Consider the following 6935-nt stretch of genomic DNA (forward strand, 5'->3'; position numbering starts at 1 on the left):
AGCCTGGCCTGCTATGGTGCTACATGCATTCATTAGCAGGGGTTGGGCCTGATCTGTTTAGATTCTACATGAATAGGGCAGGGTCTGGATTGGGCTTTTGATTTAGCTTGCCCAGCCCACAGAGAGCCTAACCATGATTTGGTCTACAGACGGACTACATTAACCACTATTCATCTATGTATGTGTAAAAATCTAGACAAATTCTTTGTATCAATTTTTTTGTTTAAAGCACTAAAGTCGTGCATAATGTCTTATTTTTTAAAATAAAAATAGAGAATTTCTAAGTACATCAACTTTTCTTACAACGCCCAAAGTATCAAATGTAATTGGGTGGTTAGGTTGGGTGCAACCATCCTTTTTCTTTTTCTTTTTTTTTTTTTTGATTTTGACATAGTCTTGTATAAATATTTGAGAATTGACAAAGATACAATATCTCATGCATCTATTGCGATGCATCTTATTCTCTTAACACCTTGCAATTGCATGGTCTTTTAAAGAATGAATGTGCAATTGGTTATATTGAGTAACTGCTCTTGATTTCATAAAGTGACACGTTCACGGATGATTAAAAATTCAATCGTGTTTGTTGGTGATTACTGCCTGTCTGTGAAATTTATCATTGTTGCATCCCAACCGTTTTTTAATTTGTTAGAGTTGGTGGTTCTTTAAATTAGGTTTATCATGATTCTCCCACGAGCATATGAAGTAGGATCATGCACTTTCAATAGAAACCTATCGATAGAGAGATTTGTGATTTATATAAAATAAAAAATAAAAAAAATAAAAAAAAAACAACAACAAAGACCATAAGATATGAGTGAGTTGAGACCATGAGATATGAGTGAGTTGATTAGGGAGTTTGTAGAGATATATTGGAAGGTGGGATTTTTATTTGGGTGATTTTGACATGCCCCCTTACATTTTTGCTGAATATTAAACATAACCCCCTATGTTTTGAAATTGATGATATGCATTCTTTGACCTTAGTCTTCTAAATAGACTAAGGGGAAAAGATTCAAATGCCCTTGTCTTTAACCTTTAGCAAACAACCTAGATTTTTCTTCTTAAATCTAGATTCAAATGCCCTTATCTTTTACCTAGATTTTATTCAATCTCTACCTAAAATCTCATCATTTCTAATTTTTCCAAAAATATTATTTGTTTTTTATTTTCAAATCAAGTCATCTTCAACTTCTAGGTTAACTTTAATCTATTTAACCTTCTTTTAATCCATCATTTTCTACCTTGCCTTCTTTGTAGAAATCCTAGATTTTTCAACTCAAAATTTCATTATTTTATACTTTCTAAAAAGTTCAATCTTGCATTGAGATTTGAAGGTTGCAGACTTGAAATAAATAAAACCTTAAGATAGTTGATGAGATTTAAAATTTGTATCTAATGAGATTTAAGATGATAAGTTTTTAGAAGAAAAATAAAGATTTTTTTTATTAGAAATTGAATATGAGGGTGTTCAAGTCTTTTCCCCTTAGTCTATGTAGAAAAACTGAAGTCAAGGGATGCATGAATTTTGAGTATTATGGATTAAGTTTATTATTTCTTCTAATGAGAGTATCTGATAATTAGAGATTAACTAGACAAATAAATATTTCATGAAATGTTACATTTGTGATACAAATTGATTTCTTGACAAAAAGGGTCTCCCTCGTAACGTAAATTAAATTGAGTTTTGTTGTTTTGATCCAAAATAGTGGAATCCATAATCTTAAGTTTTCTATTTGTTAGAAAGAATTTATAGTTTTAAATTTCTCATTAATCCAAAGATTTAGTTTCAGTTTATAGTTTTAAGTTTTATGGATTATATTAAATATACATCTTTAGTTTCTTTATTGGATTCAATCATGATTGTGATTAATTTATTACCTCTTATGGTTAATCAGTTATGTTCTTAGGAAATTTAATTATATGCCATAGCTTACATAATTTCTCATATCTTGTTGGATTGGGACGCTATCACATCAGGACATGGTCAATCTAAAATTGACTGATATGTTATCAAAACAAGTCTTAATCAAATCAAATCTTAATTAGAACCCAAATTTTGATTTAGATTTGAAGTTATCAGATATGAATGGATAGAATTTTGGGCTTGGTACAATCCATTGACAACCCTAAGATGGATGTCACAAAAAATATTTGATCATTCAACTTATTTTCTATCAAGAGAAAAACTAGTGATTGGGTCCTTTATCATGTATTCAAAATTGAGTGACCTCTTAACTTACCCTGTCACGTCTCGACTCACAACAGTATTAATATTGTCCATGAGTTAACCGTTTACTGGGCCCAGGGTTTTGTTTTTGAGCTTTTTTATCACTTAATGGTTTCAGTACTTAGTAAGTTCAGTTTGTCCCTTATGAATACTTCAAACACCACATTCCTAGGCGATGTGGGACTAAATCCCTCATTTCGTGTCGTGCTACCTCCAGGAGCGGGTTACTACATACCCTATTGCACATTGAGAAACTTTTGTGGCGTAGGGATATGCAATCGTTGTAGGGACTAATCTCATTCCTAAATAGGTGTGTGGAATACCATACTTCTAAAACTAATTGAAACTTTGTAGTCCTTCAATTCAATCTTCCTTGTACCGTTATCTGGGCTTTTGCTTCTATTCAAAATACATAATGACTGAGGGTGGCTAATTAAATAAGTTCATGAGGGTCTTAGAGTATGATGGTTCTACATGTATTTCATGTGTTTCTCACCGATGGATTTAAAAACCTTGTGAATTGAATTGGGTTACTAGTGTGGTTCTAACTATATTGACCACATGTTTTGGTGTAATCGATCATTCCTTACGTTGGGACCAAATTGGTTATTGGGAAGTCAAGATCATGGTAAGTATCCTAAAGTTATTCTTGTAATAAAATCACTCTTCATCGAGTTAATCACCCATTATTATAAAATAAATTATAAAAATTTCTCTTAGTACTTATAAAGTAACATACTATAGACACCTCATGTTAACACTTGCTTGATCTATCAACTTCTCACCCTATTGTAACAAATCCCAATCGATGGTCATTCTTAATCATTTCTAAATCTCTAAAAATATTATTTATAATTAAAATAGTTTCTAGAAATTAGAAACCAGGTTCTTCAAGATCAAGGTCAACATTTCCTAGATATCACAAATTTTCAATATTGACCTGTGGACACGTGATTTATTCAATTTTGAATATATCATCCACTTTGGGGGATTTTGGAGTCGTCACCATTTATATTTGAAATGGGTGTGAATGGTCATCCGGATTGCATTTTTTTGAAAAATCATGTTTTTTGACATTTGATGACTCTCGTATGGATATGGCTCATTTGGTCCAACTATTGATTCAAAGTAAGGGGGTCCATTTTATGGAGTAGGGAAGGTGTTAAGCACCCTACTCCATCTGCCATTGGTGGTAACCTCGAACTCGGTCCATCTTGAAAATAAAAATAAAACAAGAAAAAGAATCAAAAAATCTGATATGCCCTCAAGGATGAGGGGCTTTGATGTTGGTTCAACCCATTGAGGGCACCCTTATTGAAAAAGAAACCCTTTGATGGTTCAAACCATGGTGGTGTATAGAAAGGGATAAGTAGAAGAAAGGAGTTAGAGGGGGTGTTTTTTTGTCCAAACCTACCTTACTCCTTTGTTGACTTTCTTTGCCTTTTCTTGATGAATCTCTTTGACCTTCTTGAATTTTCTTGAGAAGAAGTTGAGAGTTAAGGGTAATGGAGGTGAGTTGAGAGTAGTGAGGTGAGTAGAGAGTTGAGAGTTTGAGAGTTGAGAGTAGTGAGGTGAGTAGAAAGTTGAGAGGTTGAGAGTTGAAAGTAGTGAGGTGAGTTGAGAGTTTTTGTTTTTTTTAGAGAGTATTTTTCTCAAATTTTCATTAGGTAATGAGAGTTGAGAATGAAGGGGGTTTTATAGAGTTTGGGAGTTATTTTTAGGGGTAAGATGATGTGAAATGAAGAGAAGTGGTAGAATGGTGTGGGATTTAAGAGAAAGGTGGGGGTAAATTAGATATGATTGAAGGGCATTTGTGTAAGAAGGGTAAATGGGTTGTTTTACAACCCAAATGGGTTGGATCTTTCAACCCATTTGGGTTTAGTGTTAGGTGAAGGATAATAAATGGTGACGGACGGGTGTAAGAGTGATGGATGGGTTGAGTGTTTTGGGGAGTAATGTTTGTACTTTGAGAGAATGGGGGTGTAAGAGGGTGGTTGATGCTATTTTGGGAGGGTGTGGGAGATGATGTCATGTGTTAAAATGGGGTGGAAATGAAGGGTTGAGATGAATTGATGGGAGAGTATGAGTGTTTGATTTGAGAGGGGGGTGTGAGTTTAGATTGTAGATGTGGGTTTTGTAGGGAATGATGATGGTAGCTTATGGGGAGGTATCTGGGTTAGGGGGTGTGGGTAGCTTATATTTTTTTTAGAGAAAAATGTGATGGGTTTGATGTGGGTAGATTAGGGGAGATATAGGTTAGGGGGTGTGGGTAGATTAAATTTTTAGAGAAAAGGTGATGGGATAGGTTGGGGATGAAGGAGGTAAGTTGGGGTGGTGACATGTGTCCCACCTTGATGATTGTGGTGATTGGTTGTGATGTTGGGTTGGGTAGAGAATTAGGCTTGGGTAATGAGTTGGGCTTGGGTAGAGTGTTGGATAGGTATAGTGTTGGATTGGACTTAGGTTGTGCGTTGAATATGAATCGATTTGAGTTAAATGGGCTCGGGTAATGGGTAGAATAAGAATGGGTTTAGGGGTTGAGTTGAGTGGGCTTAGGTGAGGGGTTGAATAAGAATGGGTTTGCGGGTTGAGTTGAGGGGCTTAGGTAATGGGTAGAATAATAATGGGTTTGGGGGTTGAGTTGAGTGGGCTTAGGTGAGGGGTTGAATAAGAATGGGTTTGGACTTATGTTGGATTAAGTTGAAGAGTGTAGAAGGGTGGTGAGGAATTGGGGTCCATGGGCCACGTGGGAAGCCTTAGGCCATTCATTGAAAGAAATAGAGGGCTTTTGGAGGTATGGGCTTTGAGGGCCCAATCCGTTTTTTTACTATCTTTTTAGGCATTTTGCCTTGAGGGCCTGGTCAAATTTGGGTGTCTACAGTTGCCCCTCTTTGCAGGAGTTGCGTGCAAAGAATAGACGAAACCATGATTTGTGCGAGCCCAAGGATTTTGTTCGGACAAGTTTGAAAACACCGATTTGGTTTGACGAATTTGATGACAAGATGTGGCTGTCCAAGCACGGGGTCTGACAGAGTGAGCCTCTTGATTCCTTGATCTCATGGCACGAAACTCGTGTGAGGTCTTAGATTTGTAATAGTTTGGGGAAAAACTTTGAAACGAGAGTTTTCTAACGAGTCTTGAACAAATTTGAATTTCGCTTTTTCGAAAATGTTATTTTGTCAGTTTGTTTTTTTGTTTTCTTATTTTTTATTTTATTTTTTATTTTTTATTTTTTATTTTTTATTTTTTTATTTTTTTATTTTTTTATTTTTTTATTTTTTTTTTGTTTTTTATTATTATTTTTTTCAACCTAAAATCCACTCTTCTTTGTCTTACTTTATTTTTACCACAAGTTAATCCTCCTTATTCATGCCCTATCCCTTGTAATGGAGCCTTTGATCCTTTCAACGGTGTAAGCAATAAGGTTGTTAACAATTGTTACAGATCCAAGAGAGAGTTTTGTTGTTGGAGTTGAATCAACTAAGATCTGAAGGCAAGAGGGCTACATAGTCTGAGTTACCCACATTTTAGAAAACATTCATTGCAACAATATTAACATGAGCATAAACTACGAACGAGCCTTTTGCATCGGTGCTACTCTCTTGTAATATCAACATGTTCCTCTGGTTGAAATTTGGAGTATTTACTCGCAGTAGAGATACACAATTGCCAAGATCAAGAGATCGGCTTGGGTCTTTAAAGAGTAAGGAATCTTCCATTTTGAAGGCTAAGATTGGTGATCTACGGGAGAGGCTTTCTTAGGGTCCTTGCTTCGATGCCTTCGCGTCTTACCTAGTGAGTCATGATACTTCGGACGCTGAGGTGGTGATGATGGGGCAAACTGCCTGAATTCATGCCTTGGAAGAGAGATTTGATCGAGATGTGTGATTGACACCATATATTTTTGTATTATTATTATTATTATTATTTTTTGTAATGTGACACTTTTAAAATGAAAATAAAATAGGTTTTTTACTTACTTGACCTCAGGTGTATCTATTACTTTGAAAACATGAGGTTTGAATCAATCCTATATTTTTCATCATCGGTCAAAATATTAGTTTTGAAAATATTTGAATTTTTGTGATTTGTCTTTGTCGAATAAATGTTGAAGATGCAGAATATGAATATTTTTGAAAAACCTTTGTTACTTCGATGATTTATGTGTTTTTGCTAACTACTGAGGGTATAGATGTCAGTAGCTCTTTTTAGAGTCATCTCCAGTGTCCCAGTACTAGGTGAATATCGATTGAGCGTGGGACTTAGGATTTTGGGAAATTTTTACCGTTTACAGTTTATACTCATGCGGGCCAGGAGTTAATTAATTTTTTTTCCTTATTGCCCCTGGCGTCAATTACGGTTTTCACCAGACCTAGTTTCCACATTTTTGCGCATCAACGCCCTTTTGGATTTTCATCGTGCTGGTGGCTTTGATCTTGCCATTGTCTGATTGTTTTACTCATAGCGCCCTTTCAGGTTTTCACTATGCCCTTGCAAACTATGCTTGTATATTTTTGGATTTTTACATTACAATTCTCGTTTGGAGCATCTGTGTCTTTGTGGCTTGGTGACAAGTTGAGCTGCGAGATCAGTGACTTTACTCTTATAGTGGCGCTCTTTCTTAAGTGATCGATCTAGATTCTCCTCTCGAGTTTGCTGACGACTATTCATGGTTCGGCAACTCAAGTTGAGCCGCGAGATCGGC

This window comes from Akebia trifoliata, chromosome 9 (assembly GCF_017979445.1).
Source record: "Akebia trifoliata isolate Shusen 1 chromosome 9, ASM1797944v1, whole genome shotgun sequence".
Lineage (NCBI taxonomy): Eukaryota > Viridiplantae > Streptophyta > Magnoliopsida > Ranunculales > Lardizabalaceae > Akebia > Akebia trifoliata.